Below are 15,548 nucleotides of genomic sequence, written 5' to 3' on the forward strand. Positions count from 1 at the left end.
ACTTCCATGATTCATGATTATATTGCGCCTAGTTTTACACTGAGGAACGTAAACGACAGGACGCGGACGCGGTTTACGCTCATCAGTGTCACGCTAAGCGCAATATAATCGTGAACATCCACCAACTATCACCGTTCACTGCTTTACTAAAGGATACTTCCAGTTTGAGAACTGTGAAGGCGCTAGGCTCCAAGTCGCTGCCGTTTGTTCTCCTCTGCCGCCAGAGTACAGACTTCAGCGCGCATTTTTATGTCTTCCTCAGGATTTATGATGGTGAAGCTCGACGACCTTGCTTTCTGCGGTCTTTGCGGTCTTTTATTTCGGCCCTACCGAAGCCCAATTTTTTTAAAGTGCCGTGGCAACTTCGAGAAAATTTTGTTCGCCCCTCTGGCGGTATCGGAACAGCCAAGACCGGCAAGATACGGATCCGCGTTCACAGCCTTGAGTTCTATCAGGATGTCACCAAGTTCAAGAAGTCCGGTATTTTCCCGGGAAGATATCTTCTGGAAGTCTCCCAGCCGCTTCACTAATGCATCCTCAGTTACCTCACGTTGTCCGAAAACGTCGTCAAGCCATTTTCACACGACTTTCAAGCCCGTGGAAAAGTCATCGACGTCCGCTGATTTCGACCTCCGCGCCTGATGTGACGATTCATGGCCAAGCCATTTGATGAGAAGGTCGACCTCTACTTCCGCATAAAGACCTAGATCTCTTACATCTTTAAACGATGACTTTCAAGCACGAAAGTTCTGAGGTCAATCATCAAATTTGATCAGACCGCTTGAAATAAGGTCTTTGTGGCACAGGAATTTAAGGTCGCCGACTATCTCTGAGGTTGAACTGCTGTTTGCCGGGGTGTACACAAGCCGCCGCGGATCAACATGCAAGTCCGTAGTGCGACTCGTAGCTCCAACATGCTTATAACTTCGGTTCTTAGGGACAGCATGGTAGTCCGATGGCCTTGATGAGCTCGGAGACATATAGAGTTATTCAGAGCTGTGTTCACCCCCAGCTGTGTCCACTGCCGCTCGATTTGGTAACAGTCGTCTCAGTAAACACAAGAGAAGCGTTTCGTGGGACTTCCTATTCATTGATATAGCTCCTCGTCTGCTGCGTTCGGGCGACAGAAGGGACAGTGCGCATTCACTCGAGCGCATTCACCTGTGCTTTTGCAACTGCCGCTTCTTTTCCATGCTGCAAAATACTCAATTCAGTCACAATCTTTGCCTTCTCAATACGCATCGCGGCCTCTCTTCCACCAAATTCCGATCTAGCCCGGACGGCTTGTGCTTGTGCGCGTGCCTGTACGGCAGCTAGGATGATTGTCGATGATCCCGAGCGTCATTACCTCGAGGAAACGCCTCAGTGGGCCAATAGAGAGTGATGCGACGTTGTCTCTTCTAAACAGTTGCGTTTTCATTCTGTATCCTCGTGTAACTTGTCGCTTACAGTCCCATGACGATCGGCATCGACTGGTTTGTGAAGCTTTGATTCCTGCTGGTTTCAGATCAGCTCGTTTTAGCGAGGAAAATAGCTTATCTGGCGGCGACATGCATGTAGCGCTCATGTTTTGCATCAAGCTGTGCTGCGGCTCTGTTAAAGTCTTTTCCTTTCCCAAACGACTCTTTCGTAATTGGGGCCTCCCCATTCTCGAGGCAGCGTCTATTCTCTGGCAGTGCTCTTCGGGGCTCGTTTCATATGTTCATTTGAGTTTTATAAAAGCGTACTTTCTCTTTGTGATCAAATGTTTGCCGTGGAAGCTTCATGCTCCGCTGTCCTAAATTGACAGGTTTCAGGAGTTAGCTTGTCATGATTCACTTTGGCGTCAGTGCGCCAAGATGTATCTCACTCAAAGCAGACGTATGCATTGTAGGCTACTAAGCTGCACGATGAAATTTGAAACGAGACCTCCTTATCGTAGCCCTGTGTGGCATCAGCTACTCAACTTCCAGGTGACGCCATATCCTTGAAGAAGGCAGATGTCATGGATCAACCGGAAGTATTGCCGTGCGACGTTTTCCACTGCGGCGGATGTGTAGTTGGCGGCGGATGGCAGTCGACTTGACTTCTTTACTATACTGGCCTCGCCGAGCACACTTAACGGGATCAAAGCGTTCGCTGTCCAGCTAGATAACAGCTCGAACCAAGTTGAACATTTAAACCAAGCTTCCATTACACTAAGAAGGTCAAAAAGCAAGTCAAATACACACAAAACTTTCAGTTCTTCAGACCGTAAAAAAGTGGTCACGTATCTTTGGCCGGTGAGGCGAGTCTCCCCTCCTGCGTTTCCCCAACCATCGTCCCATCCCCGTAGCCGCCCCCAGGCCCGGGAAGCATCCCCTGAGACCTCGAAGCGTCGTCACTGTGTCACTTTCAGTGACCGAACGGAGGGACAGGGTCCTTTCTCTCACGCACAGCTTGGAGTACGCGTGGAGTCCAGGAAACAGAAAGCAAAAGAAAAAAGGAAAGCTCGCTTCCCGCTTGAAAGAAAAGTCTGGCCATGCACTCGCGAAGCACACAGAATAGTGAGCTGCCCTCGCTTCCAAGCTTGCGCAGCACATATCACCCTGCACAGCTTCGTTTGTAGAGTTGCCGTCAGTACCTTATGCGAGGCGTCTAACTACCTTTGGTTTCCATCGAGTCCTGAATGTACGCCTGATTTCCAACATGCAACCGCATTTACATATACATAAGTCCTGGAACCATTACACATTTCCACAAATCTCCGAGCACCTTTTGCCTTTTGTATTATCATAGCGCTCTGCGTTTCACTATGGCCGCATATCTCTTCCCTGTTACTGTTATTGTTCTTTCTTTCGTTTCGATACGTGTATTTCTATCGTTTATCAATATCCCAAGGTATTTATACTCTTTTACGCGCGGTATTTCCTCTCCCTGAATTGTCGCTGTCTGTTTGTTGTTTTCATTGAATACCATAACAGCTGATTCTTCACGCTACGTTTACGACCTAACTTATCGCCTGCCTGTCCACAAATAGTAGCCAGATGTTGCATATCACATTGCTTGTTAGCTAGCTAGCAACACAATGACATCCGCACAAAACAAACCTGGAAGCTGCTGCTCTGCTATCCTTCCCACCTGCTTCTTTGGCAAAAAAACACAATATTACTTCCGTCTAGCCCCCACTCCGGCCTCAATTTTTTTATATCATATATAGCCGTGAGGATAAAGAGTATCACTGCTTCAGTACCTTGCTGATATTGTTAGCATTTATGCGGATTTCATCTTCATCTATACAAAGTCATGATCAATCAACGGCTCATGTTCGTTGTTGCGTTGGTGTCTTTTTTCTTCTTGGAATAAAGCATCGTCTCGACCGGTGTGTTTGTAGTGGTGGATGCGCTTTAAGACCCCTTCGACCTCAATCCCCTATAAGATCTCTCCTTGAACTACGTTTGGGACGCCGCTTACTCCAAGAGTCCGTCATGTTCCTAGAGCAGCCCGCAGCGACCACCAGCTCGGTTCAAGTACGAGCCACCCCTACTCCCAGCCCTGCCAAGAACTGGTATCGCGATCCTGAAATCTTCTCTGGCTTGCCTGGTGAGGACGTTGAAAACTGGCTCAACAACTACAATCGTGTGAGTGAGTACAACTCGAAGGACACATCGAGGGCAAACAACGTACCATTTTACATCTCTCAAGCAGCCAAGACATGTTCCTCAATCTCGAGTGTGACTTCCGGGATTGGTAAGTCTTTAAGGGAGCAGCTACGGCAGATTTTTCGTATACCTAGCACACTGAGGACTTCCTCGCGCTTTGCCGCCGTGTCGATAGCACCGTGCCAGCAACTGACCGCGTGTGACAGCTTCTTAAGAGTATAGGATATACTGGCTTGAACGCACTCGCTGCTCAAAAGCCTTCGACGGTGTCGGACGACGTCTCCGTCCGTCTGCGCATCGATGCCCTGCAATCAATTCGCTTGCAACCGGACTTTTCCGACAACCCCCTTGCAAACAGTATTGAGCTCCTGTCTAGGATTAGAGCCATAATTAGTGAGGAATTGAAAGCGCATGGCTCAGCCCCATGCTGCAGCGCTCACGTCCAACCTACTTTTACTGACCTGCATGGCATTATTAAGGAGAAATTGGCCTCCCTGCAGAACGTCCACCATGACAACGCTTCTCTTTGCCCACAACCGGCTACTTCCGCCAAGTTGCTGCATTGCCAACCGCACCGTCTCCAATTACACCACCTGCGATTGTTCACAATCACATGGCCCCTATAGTCGCCCGAGCTCCAAACCCGCTTGACTACTCTGCCTGACGTTCGTCGAGGCCTATCTGCTATTACTGCGGTTTTCGAAGACGCATCTCGCGGTTTTTCCGATGCCACCAACAAGATTAACTTCCTGGTCACGCTGGCTTTGAACGCGATTAGCCACCTCCTCGCGTCTACCGCAATTATGGCGATAATCCTTCGACTCATATATCTTTATCTCCGGCCGACTACTCCAACACCGCCCACAACACACGTGCCTCGAGACGCCGTTCCCCATCGCCGCTCCGAAGTTCTGTTTTTCCACTTCGGCATATCTCCCAAATCCATGTTCAGTGACCGGAAAACTAACCAGTGTAATTTTTGGAGTGAAAACTGCATCGCTGCGAAGTGCTCTAAGTCCTCCTGAACGTATGTCGAACATCTTATTGGTGTATGTGGATTGTGTGCGTTTGATAGCTCTGATTGACACGGGATCTACTATATATGGTATGCGTGCGGACCTGTGCTCTCCTCTGTGGAGACTGAAGACGCCTTTTATTAGATCATCATTGACAGGGGCTAAGGGAGAAATCATTTGGCCATCAGCCCAATGTACAGCACGCATCTTCATTGACATTATCCGTCAACGCAATTAGTTCGCGATATTAATCCCGTGCATTCATGAACTAATTTTAGGTTGGGACATCCTCTCGTCAGCGTCCGCATTTATCTCTTGCCGCCAATGTATAGTCCATATGACCGATACAGTTCATTGCAGCTGGAATACCGATGAGCCACGACTCCGTCTTCTCGCTGCTGCCGATTCTGTTCTGCCTCCGGGCCACGAGCAAATCAAAATTCTCTCTTTTACGGACATGACCAATGGTTACGTCTTCATTCCTCCTTACGGCCACTGTCTTGCCCGCGGGATTGTCTCCGCTTCCTGCCTGGCGCGGTTCAAAGAAAGCACTGCAATAATCATCGCCTCACGACTACTGGGGCAATCCTCCTACCTCAAGGCTCTGCACTGACCTGCTATGTGAACACCCAGCCAGTCACCCTGCTTCCTCTCGTCGCCTCGTAAGCTCTTCCTCAACAGGATAAATCTTCTTCGTCTGCCCTTGCTTCCGTGATAAGTCCTGACATTATTACTGCTCAGAGAATGAATGAATGAAACCCCGTTTAGTCCACATTAAAATGCGCCGAAGATACAGCGGTGGAAATGGAGGAGTATCATTGCAAAAGGTGAAGGGAAAGGCTGCCTCCGTTTCATTAACGAACGTCCTAGAGGAAGCTAAGTGGGGATCGCATGACGCTTGTGGCTGTCGCGGAGCCGACGGCCGACGGGTGGTGCTGCCGATTCCTGGAGGAACAACAGCAGTGCTCGCCAGAGCTCGATGGCCTGGTTCTGTGACGTGGGATCCGGGCAAGCCAAAGTCCGGAGAGAAGAAGGCCAGGGTCCGCGCTGTATGGGGGCCAGGGCACGAAGCCTTGGTGGGATGAAGAGGGGGCACTCCCAACAAAGGTGATTGAGATTAGCAAGACATGTGCTCATGGAACAGAACCCACTGACGGATGGTGGTGTGCCACCCCTGTGGAAACGGTTCAGCGAGTGAGAAGTAAGGCGGGTGCCTGTCTGAATTCTCTGAAGCAAGACTGACTCTCGCCGTGTGAATACCTTCGGTGGAAGTGACGGTATAGAGAGTGGATTGCCAACTTCTGTGAGGTAGGCTGCACATCGTTGCTTGGTCGCATGCTTGTCTGCCAACGGGCCTGCTACCTCAGGTGTGGTAGCTACGAGAGGATAACGAGTATATGAGACTCTGTCTAGCGCGGTAGAGAGATGAGCGCGCGCCGGACCATGAGCCTTCTCGTTTCCGGGGATACCGCATTGCGCAGGGACCCAGTGGATGGTAACATTGTGACCGCATTCGCGGAGCAGGCGTGCCTTGTGCCGGATCTTCTGCCGTAGGGGATCTGCGTAAATAACATTTGCGCATGTCCGATGGGCAGCCTGGGAGTCTGTGTACACATGAGGGTGAAGAGGATCAGTTTGAGATGAAGGTGTGAGGGCCCACTACTACAAATATTCTAGGATGGCCATTAGCGCAGCGCGGGTGCTGGACATTGCTTCTGCTGATATATGATGGTGGTGGTTCTGATTTTTATTTGTCTGGTCGTACCACGCAGTGGCATAACAGGTGTTACTCGCGACGTCAGCAGGCAGTGCAGCGTCCGTGTATACGATGCGTTCAGACAAGCGCAGTTAACCGTTAGCTTAGCACGCCTCTTGGCATATGGAAGGCGCCGCATTCGCAGAGTAGGATCCATATTGAGAGGAAGTGGCCTGCCATCGGTGAGAGCCGATGAGTGAAGCGTTGATAAAATTGCTCACGAAGCATCAGGCCTCATTTGATATGAATATTTCGTCACTTGTACAGACCTCCGTTGCCTACCATCGTATCGACACTGACGGCCAGACTGTTGTACGCCATCGCCCCTACCGAGTATATTTGGCAGAATGCAAAATCATGGAGGAGAACGTCGCCGATATGGTGAAAAGCAACATCAAACAGTCCCTCCGCCAGTTCTTGGTCATCACCCGTCGTTCTAGTGCAGAAAATGATGGATCGGCACGATTTTGTGTTGACTACCGCGCACTAAACAAGATCATTCGTAAAGTTGTACACCCTATGCCCCGTATCGATGACACCCTCGATTCTTTGCAAGGTGTGCAATACTTTTCCAGCCTTGGTCTTTGCTCCGGATCTTGGCAAATTCCAATGCACGAAGCAGACAAAGAAAATACCGTCTTTTTTACTCCAGACGATCTTTACGAGTTTAACGCAATGCCTTTCGGCCAATGCAATGCTACCGCCACAACCGAAGGAATGATCGACACTGTTCTTCGTGGCCTCTGGGTGAAAACTTTTCTATGTTACCACGACGACATCGCCGTGCTTTCCCCGACTTTCACTGACCATCTGCAACGCTTAGATGAAATGCTCACGTGCCTTTCTAATGCCGGACTTCAGCTAAACGCGAGGAAATGCCGTTTCGCTAACAGAATCATTAAAGTCCTGGGTCATCTTCAGCAAAGACAGCATCCAACGCGATCCTCCCAAAATTACCTCAGTGCTCAATTTTCCACGCACACTTCGCGCAAAAGGACTCGCCTCATACTTTCGACATTTGATACGGAACTTCACCAGGATTGCCTCGACTCTCCACAATGTCTTTACTAGATCGAGATCATTAGATTGGAACGATCAGTGTGACGCCGCCTTCCAATAACTCAAGCGCGGACTAACATCCCCACCTGTTCTTTGACATTTTTTTGACAAGGCACCCGAATTACTGCATACTGATGCTAGTGGTTAAGGAATAGGTGCCGTAGTGCCACAGGGCCACCACGAATTTTGCGAAAAGGTTGTTGCATATGAAAGCTGCGTTCCGACTTCCGTGGAAAAGAAGTATTCAATAGCCGTACAAAAGTGTATGCCTGTTGTCATGGCAATCCAGAAATTTCACCCATACCTCCACGGTCGACATTTCACGGTTGAGACCGACCGCCATATCCTATGTGGGTTGTCGAGAATCAAAAACTTGTCTGCACGCCTTGGTCGCTGGATACTCCCATTACAAGCATAAGATTTCATGTCATATACAAGTGCGGGAGGAAGTGCCAATATGTGGATGCTCTTTCACGATGCCCATTACCAACATCATCGGAGCACATCACATCGCCATCTCAACTTGGCCGCATTGAGGACGCATCCTCCACCCCACCGATTTCCATCTTAACTCAATCAAACCCCCTTCAGTGCTTTCCACTCACGAGCGCACCCATTCTCATTGCCATCATATCATCAATCGCCATGGCGGTGCTCATTTTCACCCAATACCAGGCTACGGACACAGCTCAAACTGTTCATGTTCAAAGACGACGTGCTCTACCGCTGCATTTTTCACCCGGAAGGCGATCGATGGGCTCCCACTCTGCCACGCTCTCTTCGCGCTGCAGTTCTGCAGGCTTCACACGATGACCCTACGTCAGGCCACTTGGGTTAGCACAAAACACACGAGCGCATATACAGCGGTTTCTTTTGGCCAGCTCTTTCCACGAGGGTACCTAGATGTGTTGCCTAGTGCAAGCTTCGCCAACATTGCGAGCGACGTACTACTACTCCGGTAGGGACGCTACAACCACTTCTTGGTCTCGCAGAAGCCTTCTCTGCCATTGGCATTGACCATTTCGGGCCACTCCCATCTACTCCAGACGGCAACAGATGGATCGTCACTGTTGTTTACCACTTATCCCGGTACGCTGAATCAGCCTCAGTACGTTCTGGAGCTTTCCTGCAGGCTGTCTACTTACGTCATGGTGTGCCTCACGTCCATTTGAGTGACCGAGGCAAGGCATGTCTTTCAAGCGCTCAATCAAGTTCCGCAAGCGCCCAACACCGTCTGCGAGACAACGTCTAGCTACCACCCTCAAACCAATGGCCTAAGATAGTGAATTCAACGCACGCTATGAGACATGCTATCTATGTATATTCAACCTGACCCTCGCAACTGGGATGCGATTCTCCCCTTTCAAACATTTGCGTACAACACGTCTGTGGCACCACCCAACCTCATCATTCGATGTTTCTGTCTTCTCAGACTCTGTCAATGCTTCACCATTCATTTCTGACCAATTTGTGTATCGTATTGCCCAATGTCGTCGACGCACCCGTATGAACACTTAAGCAAGCCAAGCAAGCAAGCCAAACATTGCTACAATGTCTCTCACCGCGCCACTTCCTACCACCCTTGTGATGATGTGCACCAGTTGACACGAGCACGAGCACCCGGTTAACGTGAGAAACTTGAGTCTCGATATATAGGCCCCTACAAAGTCATAGAGCAGACCTCGCCGGTGAACTATCGCGTTCAACATATTGATGCCTCAAGTGGCCGATGCTGGTGCGGAACATAGATCATGCACGTTTTCCACGTAAGCCCTTCATCTCCGTTCAACTGTCTAATGTGCAGCCAGGTGGGACGCTTCCATCCACGGCGGCAATTAGTGTAAGAATTTTCGCGGACTCTATGTTGATGTGTACAAAGTAGTCATCAATCATCGGCTCGTGTTCATTGGACTGAAGCGTCGTTTCGACCGTGGTATTTCAATGCTGACTTCCTCCTCGCTGATCACCCTTTCCTATTCAACGCAAAGGACATTTTATAGATAAATCTCTCTCAAAAGCTGTAGACATTCGTCGCCTAAGCGTCGCCTTTCCAGAATACTAAAAAGAATGTTGGGGTCTATTTTGTCATAGGCTCCTGTTGTCTAAAAAGGCCACATCTAACGGTCTCCTTTCTACTCTTGATATTGCAATACAGTGAAGACAAATTATTTATCATGCAAACGCCTCCCCATACTGAAGCCATTCTGATGTTTGTAGGGATCGCACGCGCATCCCGATATCTCCGGAGCGGCCACGTGGTTATCACGCGATAATCACGTGCTCGCTCGCGGAGGGTAGCGGGGAGAGGGCACCTTCGCCGCTCCCGCTGCTCTTCGCGGCTGGCCGCGACGCTGCAGCCAAGGCACCCCGTTCCCTCCTTCCCCTTTCTTGGAACCGGGTAGACTCCCTCTCCGCCGCTCGGGGAGAAGCGCTATTCCCCTGATGCACCGTTGTCTTTCGGCTGACGAGCTTGCGACTGGCCGTATCTCAATTCAGCCGCTGAGACCGCCGCACGCCGTCCCCATGTTGCGCCCGGCCTTTGTGTGCGACTTACCGCCCCAGGGCCCGAGCGCGGATCCACTAAGGGTGAGCTGAACTCTTCTCAGCCTCTTTTGTGGTTCCCACATTGTGTGGTTTGTTTCACCCAAGACGTGCGGAATGCTCCGCCGCTGTGGTTTTTGTGTTGTATCTGTATGTGTTGTTGCTGTTCCTGTCAGTTGGTATACATGTACACTAAGGTGAATAAACACCTTAGGTCGAGACTCACCCTGTCGCCCCTGGCCTGAACCCGCCGTGGTCGCAACTCACTGCGAACCGCGGGTTAGGGGTTGCAGCTCTGACTCCTAGGGCTGTTGCGAAAGTGCTAGCGAGCGACTGCCGCTCCATCGGCGCTGTGCGATCCAGATAAGGGTGAGGTGCGCACGCGCGAGCCTAAGTAATACCCCTATAAGTTCTCCCAAAATCCCATTGTTCTGTATCAGCGCTTGCACCTTTAACTGAATTCCTTGCATTACTAACCTGTATATTACCGATGTAAAGGTCAATGGTCCATAGGAGTTAATTTTTTCTCCCCTCTTAGACTTATACACTAAATTCATTCAAAGTTGTCGCCAACTCTTTGGTATTCGTCTATATTTTAGACGGTGGTCTACTCCTTTAAACAAAGCTTCCTTACTTCATTAATCCTTAGTTCATTAATCAGTCTAACGGGTACCTCATCTAGCCTAGTGGCTGTGCGCTTCGGAATTTTCCCTTCAGCTCTCGTCAAGTTTAAATTTGCCGGCACAAGCCCCTTTCCTACCTTGTTCTCTTCCATGCCCATTTATTCTTCAAGTACAACCTTGTCGTTGCCTTGAAATGATTCGGCTTTTATTTTTGATGTTATCTATAGCCGCGTACTCTTCCAGTTTGTTTACATTTTTGTCTAGGATATGTTCTGGTATTATTGTGTTCTTGCTGCCTAATAATATTATGTGGCTCCAGAATATTCTAGGTGCGGCATTCTTTTTCTCACCTATTTCTAACAACCAACGTATTTTTTTTTCACTGTTTAAATTTGTTCGCACCAGTATTCGAACGATAGATTCTTTCTCCCGGAATATTTCCCATTTTCTTGCTACTTCATCCTACGGCAGCTGCTTTTTTTATGCTGCTTGTGCTCTCGGGAACCTTCCTGGCATTCGGCGACCGCTTTTCGTATCTCACTGTTCTTCGAGGTTTCGCGTTCAGTTTTCATTTCCAAGGAACACGTTTCTCTTTCCGTATTTCTGTCCTTATTTCACTTAGAAGCTTACTGTATTCTATTTTCACTTTCATTTTCATTTTATTTGTGCCCATTTACAAGCAAATGGAGGGGGCCAAGGTAAAAGCTGCTTATTGGCAGCTTCAGTGGTCCCTGGCCCCCTTTACATATTGGCAGAGGGGTGGCACAGAACACTTTCAGAAATGAAAAAAATTAAGAACACTGGGTACATCAAATAAATTACACTTCTTTCATTGAATACATTCGGTTTTACGGAACCATAGCGATTTAAATGGTAGTTTTCACCAGACATAAGAGCTCCGATGGTGTCAAGGCATGGATGTCAATGCCGGCTTCTAGATAAGAATTTAGTAGCCGTGGCAAGGTATTTGCGACAATTTGATGGCCGTAATTTGTCCTCGAAAAGGGTATGAGCCATTTTCCGTGCCTGCGCGTCTCATATGTGGGTGTCATACGTAAGTGCCGCGCGTCGCCCGTAGAAGATCGAAGCGGCCACCAAGCGCCGTGAACGACGAGGAAGACAACGGGTGCACGAGCACGGCAGCACGAGGGCGCGTTCGCGGTGTTCGATCCAGGCGGGCAGCAGCTCCGAGCTCCTGGGCGGAACGAGGCGAGGGTTCCTGCCAGGCGAGACGTCCGTGGCAAGGCGCGGAGAACCGCGGAGCCGAGCGTGGACGTCCCAGGTCCCCTGCTGCCAGTGCTCGAGACGCTGGCTGACCCGAGGGCCGCCGGTCCCTGAGCTGCCGCACCTGAGCGTGCCGAGCAGCGTGTCAGTCTGGCACAGATGTTGCTGTGCTAGACGAGGTCCTCACGTGTGACCGCCGCACGTGGATTGCGAGCGGCGCACGAACTGGGCACCGAGGTCGTGCTGGACGTGCGACTGTAGCACGTCGGTCGCGAGCGACGTCCGAGCCGGACATCAAGGACGTGTGGAGCAAGGCGTCCCCTGGCTGCTGCCACTGTGGCGTCCGAGCGTGCCGAGTCCGGGAACCGTGCTGAATGGGGCCCGAGCGTGTGGTCGTCGCGGCCAGCTCGAGCACGGGAGACCGCACGGTGCCGTGACCAGCGAACTGTGAGCCGCGCAACCCGGGACTGTTTCAGCCCGTGGACACAGTGACTGCAGTTACGCTGTCATCAACTCTCTGTATATATTCACATCTTCAAGGTTGCTTTGAGTTTTATAAACGCACATAAATGACTCTCTGTCTTTCTTCCGCGTCACTGCGCACTAGCGAAACTGCCGAACAGTCCTAATCACCACAATTTCTGGCGTCCGCTACAGGACTAAGCTCTAGTTCCATCCTTAAGTGCCGCACTTCGCTTGTGTGCAGTGGTCGGAAATGGACTGGGAGAAATTTATTCCGATAGGCAAGGAGCTTGGCTTGTCTGGTAAAGAACTAAGAGAGTGGATTGACGAGCAGCTTAACAGAGAACGCGATAAACGAGCTGAGGACAGGGAAGCAGCGCGAGTAGCCCATGAACAGGAGATCGCTCGACTGATGGCGGAACGAACTTTGCTAGAGACTAGATGTCGTCTTGCAGAGCACGCGTCTGGGACGGTCGAAACCGGAAACGAACGCGGGGAAAGCAGCGGTGAAGCATTTAGAAGTCCCCACAAGCTTATTCCTCCCTACAACGAGAGCCGCGACGAACTCGACGCGTACATCCAGCGCTTCGAGCGGGTAGCCACGAGCCAAGGATGGCCAAGTGATAGGTGGGTGCTATCATTAAGCTTGTGTTTGTCAGGCGAAGCCTTGAGCGTGATCGGACGCATGGCTGCGGAGGATGTCACAGATTATCAAAAGCTGAAGCAAACTTTATTGCAAAGGTTCCGGTATACGGAAGAAGGATACCGTCAAAAGTTTCGGGAAACTAAGCCTGAGAATTCGGAGACAGGGCGGCAGTTTGCTGGTCGACTCCTTGGGTACTTCGATCATTGGCAGCAGATGGCAAAAACAGAGAAAATATATGACGGATTAAGAGATAAGATTGCTTCTGAACAGTTTTTGCTACGTTGCGATGAGAGGCTCGCCATCTTCCTGAAAGAGCGAGGATGCCGCGGCATCGACAAGCTAGCCGAAGCGGCTGACCATTATTTAGAGGCGCAAAACCTGACAAACCTCGCCAGAGGAAAAGAAGAGAGAGGGATTAGTAAAGCAGACCTGGAAAGCAAGAATTCCGAAACAGAGGCCAGGAGAGAAAAAGTTGAGTGCTTTCTATGTGGCAAGCAAGGACACCTTGCTGCAGATTGTTGGACGCGGTCAAAAGGACCAAAGTCCTCGTCTAGCTGGAAATGCACGAACCATGGACATAAAGCTGACGTGTGCCCGAACATAAACGGCAGCAACACGGAAGCGTCTAGTGCCATTGCTGGCTGCGACAGGATGCCTGCCGCCCGGAACGAAGTAAGTCCGGCTCCTACCGCTAAATCTGAGGATAAAACAAGGCCCCCTGTAAGAACATATGGAGAAGACATCTGCCTTGGTCTTCAGACGCAAGAGATGCCGACGGCAAGCGGATATCTCAGTGGACACCCGGTGTCGGTGTTGAGAGATTCCGGCTGCAGTACTGTGGTCGTCAGGCGTTCGATGGTGCCGGAAAAGAATTTCACCGGTATCATGCGTACCATTTACCTTCTGGACGGTTCGTTTAAGCGGCTTCCAGAGGCAAAGGTCTATGTAGATTCCCCCTTCTTCCGAGGAAGGACACTGGCACTCTGCATGGAAAGGCCACTCTATGATGGTGTTCTTGGGAACATCGACGGAGTGCTCTACCCTACTGGTTTCAATCCGTCACATGACCTGTCTGACCTGTCAAAACGGCATAAAGACTCGGCGACAGCAGAGGAGCCTGTTCGACACCAAGGGTGTGCCCGGATAGAGCTACCGTGAGTGCTGCGTCAAACCCTGCAACTGTGTCGACTGAGGCAACCAAGCAGGAGACGGAACCGTCTACGGAAGCAAAGGATGAAGGTGCTACTGAAAGAGCTGGAGAAAGCCAGGAGGGCAGGAGACGAGCGTCCATTCGGGGCAATGAGCGCGTGAGTTAAGACAGTCTCGGTCGCCGTCGCAAGCGGCGCAAGCCCGGAAGGGAGGCGGAAAGCCACAGCCAAAGTGAGCCCGAGGGCATTGACCGGAAAGGAGGAACTCCATGTCGGGGTGGGCTCCGTTTGTAACAGCGACGCGTCCCTCGGGACGGTTCAGACACAAGGTCACGTATTGATGTTGATGAAAGCATTCCCGAATCACTTCGTTACGTCTCGGCTGATGACCCGTGCAAGTGTTCATTGTTCATTGGGAACATGTCAAGCCAGGTGACCAAGGATGAAGTTCGTGCCCTGTCAGATGCCATCCGCAGTGTCCGCTTTGTAAACAGGCACAGTGCATTTCTGGATTTTGAGAGCCCAGAAGTGGCTACTGCACAGCTGGAGCTCCTGCGCAGCAAGCAGCTCAAGGGGAAGCCAGTGCAAGTGGACCTAGCAGTCCCCGGAGCAGTTCCACATACAAGTCAGACCGCCTGCTGTATGTGCGAAGACTTCCTGATGACAAAGGCATGGATACCCTTGGGCCGCTATTTCCTGATGCCTTGCTCATTGATCGCCGTGAAGGCAAAGTGCTGCTGAGTTTCAAGGACCATGAAAGTGCCATAAGTGCCATCAAACAAGTTATTGCTCATGATGGGACAGACTACAAGTTCAGCTTTGCAGCTGTTCGTCCTAGATGGAACCGCCGGTGTCCACCCCGAACAGTGTGGCGCGAAGGGTAGCGAAAATGTACAGGGTAGCGAAAATGTAGGCTCTACGTGAGTGGAATGTGAATTACAGCGTGAAGTGTGCCTACTGCATTTATTGCGTTTGTGAACACTTCAGGAACTACTACTGCGCGTGTGGAAAGACTTTTGCATGTGAACACATGGCGCCTTACAGACTGTGAACTTTGACCATGTACGTGCTTTGGAAAGTTGTTTTCATGAAACAACTTCTCAAAGTGGGGAGTGAAATGCCATACGTAAGTGCCGCGCGTCGCCCCTAGAAGATCGAAGCGGCCACCAAGCGCCGTGAACGACGAGGAAGACAACGGGTGCATGAGCACGGCAGCACGAGGGCGCGTTCGCGGTGTTCAATCCAGGCGGGCAGCAGCTCCGAGCTCCTGGGCGGAACGAGGCGAGGGCTCCTGCCAGGCGAGACGTCCGTGGCAAGGCGCGGAGAACCGCGGAGCCGAGCGTGGACGTCCCAGGTCCCCTGCTGCCAGTGCTCGAGACGCTGGCTGACCCGAGGGCCGCCGGTCCCTGAGCTGCCGCACCTGAGCGTGCCGAGCAGCGTGTCAGTCTGGCAA

General features: G+C 50.9%; 1 pseudogene; it reads left to right on the forward strand.

Annotated features, from left to right (window-relative positions):
- Window positions 1-3,446: 3,446 nt before the first annotated feature.
- On the forward strand, window positions 3,447-15,105 carry LOC126528035 (uncharacterized; annotated as a pseudogene).
- Window positions 15,106-15,548: the final 443 nt, after the last annotated feature.

The sequence above is a fragment of the Dermacentor andersoni genome, unplaced genomic scaffold (assembly GCF_023375885.2).
Source record: "Dermacentor andersoni unplaced genomic scaffold, qqDerAnde1_hic_scaffold ctg00000039.1, whole genome shotgun sequence".
In the NCBI taxonomy this organism is placed as follows: Eukaryota; Metazoa; Arthropoda; class Arachnida; order Ixodida; family Ixodidae; genus Dermacentor; species Dermacentor andersoni.